Source organism: Salvelinus namaycush, chromosome 33 (genome assembly GCF_016432855.1).
Source record: "Salvelinus namaycush isolate Seneca chromosome 33, SaNama_1.0, whole genome shotgun sequence".
Taxonomy (NCBI): Eukaryota; Metazoa; Chordata; class Actinopteri; order Salmoniformes; family Salmonidae; genus Salvelinus; species Salvelinus namaycush.
In genome coordinates, this window is record NC_052339.1 from 35,465,825 (window position 1) to 35,479,694 (window position 13,870).

General features: G+C 44.3%; 1 protein-coding gene across 1 annotated transcript in view; it reads left to right on the forward strand.

Moving 5' to 3' along the window:
- Positions 1-980: 980 nt before the first annotated feature.
- LOC120027928 (nuclear receptor coactivator 2-like) overlaps positions 981-13,870 on the forward strand; it is a 130,048-nt gene continuing 117,158 nt past the window's right edge. Inside the window, exon 1 of the mRNA XM_038973021.1 lies at positions 981-1,236. The gene's annotated coding sequence lies outside the window, so the exon portion shown is untranslated. The remainder of the gene's footprint in view (positions 1,237-13,870) is intronic.

A 13,870-nucleotide genomic window follows, 5' to 3' on the forward strand; every position in this document is an offset into this window, starting at 1 on the left:
GGCTGTATCCCATTCGGCCGTGATTGGGAGTCCCACAGGGCGGCGCACATTTGGCCCAGCGTCGTACGGGTTTGGCCGGTGTAGGCCGTCATTGTAAATAATAATTTGTTCTTAACTGACTTGCCTAGTTAAATAAAGGTTAAATTTCAAATAAATAAATATAAATGATTGAGAGGGTACATGCACGTAGCATTTTGTTGGACCGTGACTACCATGTGTATTGTGTGTCTACGACAAATAGACGTAATCGTGAATTATTGCTCACCCGGTCCTCCTATTCATGTTATGACTACTGTAGTAGTATATGTGTAGATTATTAAGTATAATTCAGAGTAATTTATGTCTCTGGGCTGGCGTGTGTGTGTGTGTGTGTGTGTGTGTGTGTGTGTGTGTGTTTGCGTGCTTGCACACTCTGAGACCATGTCATGAGTCAGGCTCTAGAATACTCTCTTGGTTCTTTCTGCTTTGTTCAGCACTTTCCTTCCCTTTGCATCCCAAATGGCACTCTATTCCCATAGGGCTTTGGTCAAAAGTAGTGAACTACACAGGGCATATAGTGTGTCATTTGGGACGCACTCTTCTTCTACAGCAATGACCATTGCTGATATGTTTTACTCCGTGTTACTCATCAAAAATATTTACAATCACTATTTACTTTAAATAATAAATGAATGTACATTTGTATATTCATTTCATTCAATGTTCTATTTTTGAATGCCTTTTTTATAGAAGAACATTCTGAATAAACTAATGTGTAATAAGCACCTATTGGGCCAATAATTCAATTTGTGTTTCGTCTACATGTTAATGTAATTGTTAATAAATAGGTTATAGGTTAAGCAATATGTTAGGCTATGGCTACTGTCAAGTTATCCTATCGAACTACTATGCATTTGTATCTTATCCTCCCTTGATTAAACTAACTTCACGCTGTTTCTCCTTGCTATGTCATAAATTGGACAGGTTGTTGCTGTTTGGTTTACGTCGAGGTTAGGCAGCCTTCCATACCGGAGAGACCCCGCTAATCGAGTTGCTCCTCTCTGTGGTGCGGTGGTGGTGGTGTGTGGAAGGCTTGTTAGCGAGATAAACAAGCAGCCAGCCAGCAGCACAGAGCAGTCGGAGGAACATGGCGGCAGCACAGTTAGCTAGCAGTATATCTGTTTCCCTCAACAGAAGGTCAGACCGGGTTTAACACACGGGATTTAACAGAGAACAAGCGACGGAAAGTTTCAAGTCGTAAGTACGCCTGTTGGCTTTTGTTGTTTCGGTTGGTTTGCTGTGTTTTTTTGGTGTGAAATTCGTGCCCACATTTCGTGAGTGATTCAATCTCGGTTGTGTGATGCAGTATCGATTAGCTACGTTAACGTTAGCTTGCTAAGCAAGGCAACGCTGAACTGCTAGCTAGCCTACCACAGTGCCAGCTAGCTAGACATTTTTGCCTTGCCACTTTAGTGAGTTCGTAAGTTGTTCGCTTGCAATTCTTGGCCCATTTTCACTACTCGTTTTAAGGGCCTTGGCAGATATACAGTGTTTTTTGCATGTGTAACAAATGCATTGTGCACCAGTGAATATGTTGTATTTCTGAGTGTGCTTGTCAGTGACTGAAGTTCACCTATTCAATCGCGCTATCTACCAAGGCTAGAAACCATTATCTAGCTACAACAGTGGACACTGTGAATGTTTTCAGAGACCCCTCTCCGTGTCTATTTAACTGTTTTGTTCAGGCTTTTAAATTCAGCGGAGGGATCGGATTGCTCATATCCTGAATCACCCTTACCTAACTATATAAATTAAAAAGGTAAACTAATTTGTTTACGTAATTCTCCCTATATCAGTGACTGAGTCAGCTTTCTTTCTGCACCATGTATGGTTGCTTTGCTTGCTTTGCTGCAATGTCGCTCCGTGGCAAAGTTGCAACGTTACACCAGTGGTGTCCCGTTTCCTCAATAGCGGTGTGCAACTGACAGACCTCCGAAGTAGTAACACTGATGCTGAGTTCCTGTGGAATCTCACCAAGTCAGTCTAGTGATGATTTTGTGAAAACCCTCCTTAGACTGTTTCGTTTTGAAGAAATGTTATAAATTGCTTTGTCTTTTCTCTCTCCGTATGGGCAGTAAATACCCCCCCCCCCTTTCTTTCATACACAGACAAAATGTTAACCAAAAATTGTGCCTTGCTTAAATATCAGACTGATTAGCCATGGAGTAACCATGGTAACAGTCCTAAAGGTAGTCGCTGTAAAATATTCTCTACCAGTAGATTGTTGAAGAAAATGATATTTGACTTTACTTTACCAGTTGTCAGTTTTGTTGGTGCTTTTGCCGGGAAGGTAGTGGAGATCAAATATAAACAGTAAAGTGTTGTTTACTCACCTTTTTTGCAGCGCCGGTAGGTTCTGTCACTTGTATTTTCCATCTCCTAATGCGTTTCATGTGATGCACAATGTGGAAACAATAGCCGAATTTTTTATTTATTTAGTCTTTATTTAACTAGGCAAGTCAGTTAAGAACAAATTCTTATTTACAATTATGGCCTGCTCCGGCCAAACCCGGACGACTCTGAACCAATTGTGCGCCACCCTATAGGCCGGCCGGCCGGTTGTGATACAGCCTGGATTCGATCCTGTCTGTAGTGACGCCTCCATCACTGAGATGCAGTGCCTTGGGAGCCCCATGTAACCGAAATATGTCAATTAAAGCAGGTTGCCTCAAAATAAGTTGGAAGTGCTTGTGAAATTTGCCAGCTGATCACAGTGGGACAACTTTAGGCAGTGGTGGGAAAAGTACCCAATTGTCAGACTTGAGTAAAAGTAAAGATACCTTAATAGAAAGTTACTCAAGTAAAAGTGGAAGTCACCCAGTAAAATACTACTTGAGTAAAAGTATTTGGTTCTAAATATACTTAAGTATCAAAAGTAAAAGTATAAATCGTTTCAAATTCCTTATATTAAGCAAAGCAGACTGCACCATTTTCTTGTTTTTAAAATTTATGGATAGCCAGGGGCCACATTCCAACACTCAGACATAATTAACAAATGAAGTATTTGTGTTTAGTGAGTCAGCCAGACCAGAGGCAGAAGGGATGACCAGGGATGTTCTCTTGATAGGTGCCTGAATTGGACCATTTTCCTGTCCTGCTAAGCATTCAAAATGTAACAAGTGCTTCTGAGTGTCATGGATAATGTTTGGGAGTAAAAAAGTAAATTATTTTCTGTAGGAATGTAGTGGGGTAAAAGTTGCCCAAAATATAAATAGTAAAAGAAAGTACAGATACTCAAAACAAAACGACTTAAGTAGTACTTTAAAGTGTTTTTACTAAAGTACTTCACACCACTGATTTCAGGTCTGTGCTTCGGTTAAGTGTTGTTGACATGATGTGAATTGCATCAGTATTTAACCGATATACAGGCCAGCATACTGAAAGTTGGCTTAATAACACTATTCTGTGCACATTATGTCTCAGATTATGTCCTACATAAGGACAAAAACAATGGACAACGGGTAAAGTACGTTCAAATTAAGTTTATTCAACATTCTTCCTTTTAATAAGACTTTTCACACACAAAAAGTGAGCCTCCATATTTAAGACTAGAGGAGTCTTCCACTCGCGGATTCATTGAGGCTAATTTGCCACACTTATTTTTACCTGCTATTTGGTGTATCTGAAAGGGGGTGGGGCGTACCCCATTCATAAACACTGACTACCATTAGTGCCTAATGACGATAAGTTTATATATATATATATATATAAGTCCCGAGTCCGTACGGGAGTTGCAGCGATGGGACAAGACTAACTACCAATTGGGGAGAAAAGGGGGTAAACAGTAAAAAAAAAAATATATATATCCCTGCCGTCCGGGTTAGGCCGGCCGGCAGGGATATCCTTGTCTCATCGGGCACTAGCGACTCCTGTGGCGAGCCGGGCGCAGTGCACGCTGACACGGTCGCCAGGTGTACGGTGCTTCCTCCGACACATTGGTGCGTCTGGTTTCCGGGTTGGATGTGCGTTGTGTCAAGAAGCAGTGCTGCTTGGTTGGGTCGTGTTTCCGAGGACGCATGGCTCTCGACCTTCGCCTCTCCCAAGTCCGTACGGGAGTTGCAGCGATGAGACAAGACTGTAACTACCAATTGGAAACCACGAAATTGGGGAGAAAAAGGGGTATACCTGCAAGGAAGGGGTCAATAAAAGGGCTGTTTAATAGGGTCGTATAAATGTTGATTTATCTTTTTTTTTTTACAGGTGATATTACCACATCTTTTGTCTGAAATGGGTACAAGGGAGTCAATAGCCTACGCACATTTTAGGAGGATGAAATGGGTTTTTGAAAGACCGATTTACAATCTACCCCCGGTGAGGGTGTGTTATAACGTGTATAGTGACAGTGGTGGATGTTCTCTCATGTCTCGCTGAACCTGTTTTACATCATGGGCTGATTTACATGATACTGGCCACACCTCCCCTTTTCATGTAGTTGTGCAATTTCATTTTATTGATGTTTTGTTGGCTGCTGAGTCGGCCTATTTTCCATGTTTTATATGAAGACACTAGCCTCATATGAATCCTTAGTATTGATTTTAATGAACATATCTGTAAGGTCCCACAGTTGATCAGTGAATTTCATACACAGATTCAACCACAAAGACCAGGGAGGTTTTCCATTGCCTTGCAAAGAAGGGCACCTATTGGTAGATGGAGAAAAATAAAGCAGACATTGAATATCCCTTTGAGCATAGTGAAGTTAATCATTACACTTTGAATGGTGTATCAATACTTCCAGTCAATACAAAGATACAGGCGTCCTTCCTAACTCAGCTACCGGAGAGGAAGGAAACCACTCAGGGATTTCACCATGAGGCCAATGGTGACTTTTTAAAACAGTTACAGAGTTGAATGGCTGTGTAAGGAGAACTGAGGCTGGATCAACAACATTGTAGATTCCTCCACAATACTAACACAAATGACAGAGTGAAAAGAAAGAACCCTGTACATAACACATTTGACATTACTATAGAAACTCATTGAATAACAGATTTACTACAACAAATAGTGCACATGCACATTTGTGGCCTGCTGGAGGTCATTTTGCAGGGCTCTGGCAGTGCACCTCCTTGCACAAAGGCGGAGGTAGCGGTCCTGCTGCTGGGTTGTTGCCCTCCTACGGCCTCCTCCACGTCTCCTGATGTACTGGCCTGTCTCCTGGTAGTGCCTCCATGCTCTGGACACTACGCTGACAGACACAGCAAACCTTTTTGCCACAGCTCGCATTGATGTGCCATCCTGGATGAACTGCACTACCTGAGCCACTTGTGTGGGTTGTAGACTCCGTCTCATGCTACCACTAGAGTGAAAGCCCCGCCAGCATTCAAAAGTGACCAAAACATCAGCCAGGAAGCATAGGAACTGAGAAGTGGTCTGTGGTCACCACCTGCAGAATCACTCCTTTTTTGGGGGTGTCTTGCTAATTGCCTATAATTTCCACCTTTTGTCTATTCCATTTGCACAACAGCATGTGAAATTTATTGTCAATCAGTGTTGCTTCCTAAGTGGACAGTTTGATTTCACAGAAGTGTGATTGACTTGGAGTTACATTGTGTTGTTTAAGTGTTCCCTTTATTTTTTTGAGCAGTGTATTTTTTAACATGTATTTAAACCCTTATTTTAGGCACTAAACTATCTCCATATATAGTTCAATACATTTTTTAAAAATTGGTACCGGGGACCTTCAGACTAGTCTTGTGGGGCTTGTGGGCATCCTAGAGGCTTGTGGAAGTCATATTGGTAAGTCATATTGGTGTGTAGTCCAAACTGTTCGGACACAACACACAGAAGATGACAGAAGATGGCTGTACCGACTTCAGACGAGTCCTATGAAGCTTGTAAGAGTCGTAGAGCAAAATGGAGAACACTGTTATATTCGCGAGAGTCTTTAATAGGGTGTCTCATGCTCTAGTTCTCCCACCTTTCACCGCAGATGTGGAAGGGTGATATCGGCAGATGTGGTAGATTGAGACTCGGCCCATGCAGAAACCCCACATAGAGTATCACTATCTTAAACAGACAGATTTTGATCTGGATTTTTTATTATTATGTTAATTATATTCCCGCTGAGCTGCGGACATTGTAGGAGAAGGTTTAAGGACTGGGGAGTTTTTCAGGATAAAAATCTACGGAATGGAGCTAAGCACATGGAAAATTCTAGAGGGAAACCTGATTCAGTCACCTTTCAGCAGGACAATAATCTAAAACACAAGGCCAAATCTATACTGGATTTGCTTATCAAGAACACAGTGAATGTTCCTGGGTGGCTGAGTTACAGTTTTGACTTAAATCTACTTGGAAATACCTGATAATGGTTGTCTAGCAATGATCAGAAACCGATTTTGACGGAGCTTTGAAGAATTTGGAAAATAATAATGGGAGCTCAGTCCCTCAGCGTAGACGTTGTCTCTCAGTGAATTCATGTTTTCTGACGTGAACTACACTTCCGCTTTGCTCACAGTCACCATGACTACGTCCCAAACAACACCCTATTCCCTACATAGTGCACTACTGGCACCCTATTCCCTACGTAGTGCACTACTGGCACCCTATTCCCTACGTAGTGCACTACTTTTGAACAGGGGCCGTAGGGAATAGGTTGCCATTTGTAATGCAGGCACTGACTTGTCATCAGCGATGGGGAGTCGCTGTGGGCTCGGTTATGGGTAGCGAGAGGGGAAACTGTGGGCTCGGTTATGGGTAGCGAGAGGGGAAACTGTGGGCTCGGTTATGGGTAGCGAGAGGGGAAACTGTGGGCTCGGTTATGGGTAGCGAGAGGGTAAACTGTGGGCTCGGTTATGGGTAGCGAGAGGGTAAACTGTGGGCTCGGTTATGGGTAGCGAGAGGGGAAACTGTGGGCTCGGTTATGGGTAGCGAGAGGGGAAACTGTGGGCTCGGTTATGGGTAGCGAGAGGGGAAACTGTGGGCTCGGTTATGGGTAGCGAGAGGGGAAACTGTGGGCTCGGTTATGGGTAGCGAGAGGGGAAACTGTGGGCTCGGTTATGGGTAGCGAGAGGGGAAACTGTGGGCTCGGTTATGGGTAGCGAGAGGGGAAACTGTGGGCTCGGTTATGGGTAGCGAGAGGGGAAACTGTGGGCTCGGTTATGGGTAGCGAGAGGGTAAACTCTGGGCTCGGTTATGGGTAGCGAGAGGGTAAACTCTGGGCTCGGTTATGGGTAGCGAGAGGGTAAACTCTGGGCTCGGTTATGGGTAGCGAGAGGGTAAACTCTGGGCTCAGTTATGGGTAGCGAGAGGGGAAACTGTGGGCTCGGTTATGGGTAGCGAGAGGGTAAACTGTGGGCTCAGTTATGGGTAGCGAGAGGGTAAACTGTGGGCTCAGTTATGGGTAGCGAGAGGGGAAACTGTGGGCTCGGTTATGGGTAGCGAGAAGGGAAACTGTGGGGATGGGTTTATATCAGTACTTTTTATAGCCTTTTTGTCATCAAATGTCGTCAATGCTTTTCTGCAACGTGTAATAGGCTATTGGTTGATGGATTTGTGGCTGTATTTGGTTTGATACTAATCAAACATAGCTCTCTGCCTCCAGTTAATAAGGCCATTAGCGTTTTTTGTGCACTTTTCAACTTTGAAGTGCATCAATGTTTCCTGAGAGCTTTCTCCTGCTTGTTTGACCCTGGGTCATATTCATTAGTGCAAACTGTAGCAAAATGCTGTGCTGTGTGAGTACTGTTAGTCAGCGAAGACAAGACAGCCAGTTGTCAGTGAATGTCATGTGTATCAGACTAGCAGTGCTCCTCTAGAATCTCTGTCCTTAATGTCTCACACACACACACACACACACACACACACACACACCTAATGCTGGAACGCTGCCTGCCTGTGGAACCAGTCCGACTGTCTCTGTTACATCACTCTCTCTCTCGATCCACCTGACGTCACACCGGACGTGTGTGTCACATTCCACGCTCAGGGCTTAACATGACAGAGTGCTTGCCAACTGTCAACCCGAGGGCTTCTAGGCCAAGACACTTCAGCTCTTAAGAAAGCAGGATGTCAACTTGTTAATGGAAAGTAAGTGGGGAGGCTTGAACACGGTGGGATATCTAGCGGAGCTCTTGGTTCTCTGTGTGACATTTTTATGTTCATATGGAGCGTTTAGTGGTGGGGATATGCCAATGCCGACAGCCCTTTTTGAGTTTACGGACAGGGGGGCTGGATTCGCTACACCTGGCCTGGTACGATGTTATAGTATCACCTTACAATACAAACACCTAATGCATTATGATGCTATAGGCCAGCATTATAATCTACAGTTGAAGTCGGAAGTTTACAAACACCTGAAGGTACCACGTTCATCTGTACAAATAATAGTACGCAAGTATAAACACCATGGGACCTCGCAGCCGTCCTACCGTGTCTCTTAGAGATTAACGTATTTTGGTGTGAAAAAAGTGCAAATCAATCCCAGAACAACAGCAAAGGACCTTGTGAAGATGCTGGAGGAAACGGGTACAAAACATTCTATATCCACAGTAAAACGAGTCCTATATCGACATAACACTGAATGGCCGCTCAGCAAGGAAGATACCGCTGCTCCAAAACCGCCATAAAAAGCCAGACAACGGTTTGCAGCTGCACATGGGGACAAAGATTGTACTTTTGGGAGAAATGTCCTCTGGTCTGATGAAACAAAAATAGAACTGTTTGGTCATAATGACCATCGTTATGTTTGGAGGAAAAAGGGGAGGCTTGCAAGCTGAAGAACACCATCCCAACCGTGAAGCACGGGGGTGGCAGCATCATGTTGTGGGGGTGCTTTGCTGCAGGAGGGACTGGTGCACTTCACAAAATAGATGGCATCATGAGGGAGGAAAATTATGTGGATATATTGAAGCAACATCTGACGACATCAGTCAGGAAGTTAAAGCTTGGTTGCAAATGGGTCTTCTGAATGGACGATGACCCCAAGCATACTTCCAAAGTTGTGGCAAAATGGCTTAAGGACAACAAAGTCAAGGTATTGGAGTGGCCATCACAAAGCCCTGACCTCAATCCTATAGAAAATTTGTGGGCAGAACTGAAAAAGCGTGTGCCAGCAAGGAGGCCTACAAACCTGACTCAGTTACACCAGCTCTGTCAGGAGGAATGGGCCAACTTATTGTGGGAAGCTTGTGGAAGGCTACCTGAACCGTTTGACCCAAGTTAAACAATTTAAAGGCAATGCTACCAAATACTAATTGAGTGTATGTAAACTTCTGACCCACCGGGAATGTGATGGAAAAAAATAAAAGCTGAAATAAATCATTCTCTCTACTAATTACTCTGACATTTCACATTCTTAGAATAAACACTTTATTTTAACTGACCTAAGACAGGGAATTGTTACTAGGATTAAATGTCAGGAATTGTGAAAAATTGAGTTTCAATGTATTTGGCTAAGGTGTATGTAAACCTTCGACTGTATACACCTTGAGCCCCAATGCAATATTATAGCAGTGCGTAGTATTTCAATTCATTGTTGCTTTGCTTTCATTACACGAGTTGCAAAAAAACTATTGCAATGAATTATGTGCTGTGGTTTTATGTGTTTGTCTCAGCATGCTGGATTCAGGATGGGGTTACTCAAGGATCCATGGGTGTATTTTGTTCCTGCTTTTGGCATTGGTTTTGGCTGTGTGTGTTACCTGTGACTAGTGTGCAGCGACGATTGCTTTGCAACTCTTGTTGACAGGTTTGTGTGACAAATTAATGCTCGGGTCACCACAAGACTGACTGGTAACAATAAGCTTGTTCCTTCTCTCTCTCACACACACACACACACACACACACACACACACACAAGCAATCAATCTCCTTATTAAGAGAGAAAACACAGAGCTGACTACAGGGCATGGCTTCATCCTGAAACCCTTATCATTTGACCCTTGGTCTCTCACCAAACAAGCTACCACTATTACCACATCACACTCTGGAGGTGTCCCAAATGGGACCGTATTAGGCTCTGGTCAAAAGTAGTGCACTATATAGGGAAATAGGTTTCCATTGGTTATGTTGCACCATGCCACTGCCTAGCTCTCATCTTACATGGATGGTTTTAACAGTAAAGGAAATGTTGTTGCCCATCACTGAAATAATCTAATCGGCCTGAATGAAAGCTAATTTCTTCAAATGGAGCATTTAATTTGCTCTGAGATTTCCTCAATATTAAGTAGAGCTTGTCTTGATTGTAGTTGCAGCAGGCAGTGTTTTGGTAGGCCTTAAGTGTCTGCTGCTTTGTTAATGTGTCGCCCCCAATATCATGTGTGCAGCCCAAATGGCGCCCTGTATCCTATTTAGTGCACTACGTTTCCCTTTGGGCCCTGGTCTAAAGTAGTGCACTAAATAGGGGATAGGGTGCCATTTGGAACGTATCCATAATGATGTTGCAACTTGCTATACATTCCACACAGAGGCAATGTACTGCTGATAGTGCTGCTACTGGTACTGCTATTAGTACTGCTGCTGCTGCTAGTACTGCTACTGGTACTACTACTATTAGTACTGCTGATAGTGCTGCTACTGGTACTGCTGCTAGTACTGCTATTAGTACTGCTGCTGCTAGTACTGCTATTAGTACTACTATTAGTGCTGCTGCTACTAGTACTGCTATTAGTGCTGCTGCTAGTACTGCTATTAGTACTGCTACTGCTAGTACTGCTATTAGTGCTGCTGCTAGTGCTGCTATTAGTACTGCTATTAGTGCTGCTGCTAGTACTGCTGCTAGTACTGCTATTAGTACTGCTATTAGTGCTGCTGCTGCTAGTACTGCTATTAGTGCTGCTATTAGTACTGCTGCTATTAGTACTGCTGCTGCTAGTACTGCTGCTGCTAGTACTGCTGCTGCTAGTACTGCTGCTGCTAGTACTGCTATTAGTGCTGCTATTAGTACTGCTGCTAGTACTGCTGCTAGTAGTGCTGGTGCTGCTAGTACTGCTATTAGTGCTGCTGCTAGTACTGCTATTAGTGCTGCTATTAGTACTGCTATTAGTACTGCTGCTAGTACTGCTGCTGCTGCTGCTAGTACTGCTATTAGTGCTGCTGCTGCTATTAGTGCTGCTTCTAGTACTGCTATTAGTGCTGCTTCTAGTACTGCTATTAGTACTGCTGCTAGTACTGCTATTAGTGCTGCTGCTCGTAGTACTGCAGTACTTGCAGTAGAATAGTAGAATAAACCAGGTGCAATTTTGACATTTTGGTTGGGCATCAGCAGTTTCTCTTGTTATGTCAGTCAATTAGCCAGGTCAGCTAACATGTTTTTGATTGGTAAATTAGTCTAGCCAGCTGTCTCAACAAATTACCAATGGTAATATTAAAAACGGCAAACATTTCTCTCCAGACTGTGGCAAAATATGCAGAATGGCAGGAAATTAGCTGTAAATCTGATTCCTCTCCGGCCTATAGCAAAATCGGTAGAATTGCATGAAATTAACTCTAAAACATAATTGTTTTATCTCTGCTGTCGAGGGGGGGGGGGGGGGGGCGCTAAAATGTTTTGCTCGTAGGGTGGGGTCCCCCAACAAAATTTCACTTCGGGTCCCCCAACAAAATTTCACTTCGGGTCCCCCAACAAAATTTCACTTCGGGCCCCCAACAAAATTTCACTTCGGGCCCCCCAACAAAATTTCACTTCGGGCCCCCCAACAAAATTTCACTTCGGGCCCCCCAACAAAATTTCACTTCGGGCCCCCCAAAGGCTTGTGTGGGTATAGATGTCAGTACGCAGACCCGCGAGCCACTGTGTCCCCTCATGCTGAGATCAGATTGTTTTGGTGTCCCCCACCCCCCATCAAAGTTGCCCATCTCTGAACTAGATCATTCAAGTAGGTCTAGGCCTAATTTACAAATCACTCAGTAGACGATTGAAACTTATCTAATAGACTACAACCCAGATAATTGGTATAATTCATAGTATATGATGCATACTTACTTGGCATATACCTAGATGATACAAAACAACATATCAGTGTAATTAGCATTAGCATGAGTAATTAGCATTAGTACAGAATCCTATGTCTGTGTTCCAAATGCCACCCTATTCCTTATGGTTGTCCTATGAGCCCTGGTTTTAAAAAAAGCAGTCCACTAAATACTGTTTCTCTAGAATGCTGTGTGCATTGGGCCATGGCCTATTAGTAGCCTGTTCATTTATATTACGTACCACTGATAGACAGCCGTCGTTACTGTAGCACAACCGACTGTGTGTGTACTGTGTTGTCGTGGTAACGGAAAGTGTGACAGGCCCTCAGTAGGCGTGAGGGATGAGCTTTGGGGTAATGACCGGTTTTCATTCTGGGGAGGTGGGTGGGGAGGGGGGTGTTTGTGTATGTGAGAGTGGGAGAGGAAGGGGAAGGAGAGGGGGAGTGGGAGAGGGAAGGAATGGAGAGGGGGAGGGAGGAGAGGAGTGGGAGAGGAGGGAAGGAGAGGAGTGGGAGAGGAGGGAAGGCGAGGAGGGGGAGGGAGGAGGAGAGGGGATGGGGGGAGGAGAGTAGAGTGAGGGTGGGTGATGAGTGGAGATGTGGGGGGAGAGGAGAGGAAGGGGGGAAGGAATGGGGGTAGAGTGAGGGGGGGTGATGTGGGGGGAGGGAGGGGATTATATATTTCTTGAGTTATCTTAGATTCATTTGGACTATTTTGAGGAAGTTGCTAAAATGAAAGCCCGAAGCAGACCTAACTCTTTGGTCCTGATAACCTCCTGTATGTAATATATTGTGTGCTATAGTTTGTAAAATAAAATGTGAGTCTGGATGACACCATGATGATGTTTGTTTCTAACATCAGGGCTGTTTTCCTAAATCCGACTTGTGTTTTGTTTCCTTGCCACGATACTAACAGGTATGAGTATACTGGTATCGTCCGGCCCTAGTGAAGACCCACATCATACAGAGTCCTCATATACTTTTTTTACAAAATATTTTGGCACTGAATAAAGCCAATTTATCAGCTGACCACATCCTGGGATTTCTTTATTCTGTATTAGCAATTTGTTATTCACTTATACAGCGAGCAGGCTGTTTGAATATATACTTTTCCACCTCTCCTGGCTTCCCTGTACTGGCTTCCCTCTACTGGCTAAATGCTAGCAGGCTGTTAGAATGTACCCTTTTCCACCTCTCCTGGCTTCCCTGTACTGGCTTCCCTCTACTGGCTAAATGCTAGCAGGCTGTTAGAATGTACCCTTTTCCACCTCTCCTGGCTTCCCTGTACTGGCTTCCCTCTACTGGCTAAATGCTAGCAGGCTGTTAGAATGTACCCTTTTCCACCTCTCCTGGCTTCCCTGTACTGGCTTCCCTCTACTGGCTAAATGCTAGCAGGCTGTTAGAATGTACCCTTTTCCACCTCTCCTGGCTTCCCTGTACTGGCTTCCCTCTACTGGCTAAATGCTAGCAGGCTGTTAGAATGTACCCTTTTCCACCTCTCCTGGCTTCCCTGTACTGGCTTCCCTCTACTGGCTAAATGCTAGCAGGCTGTTAGAATGTACCCTTTTCCACCTCTCCTGGCTTCCCTGTACTGGCTTCCCTCTACTGGCTAAATGCTAGCAGGCTGTTAGAATGTACCCTTTTCCACCTCTCCTGGCTTCCCTGTACTGGCTTCCCTCTACTGGCTAAATGCTAGCAGGCTGTTAGAATGTACCCTTTTCCACCTCTCCTGGCTTCCCTGTACTGGCTTCCCTCTACTGGCTAAATGCTAGCAGGCTGTTAGAATGTACCCTTTTCCACCTCTCCTGGCTTCCCTGTACTGGCTTCCCTCTACTGGCTAAATGCTAGCAGGCTGTTAGAATGTACCCTTATCCACCTCTCCTGGCTTCCCTGTACTGGCTTCCCTCTACTGGCTA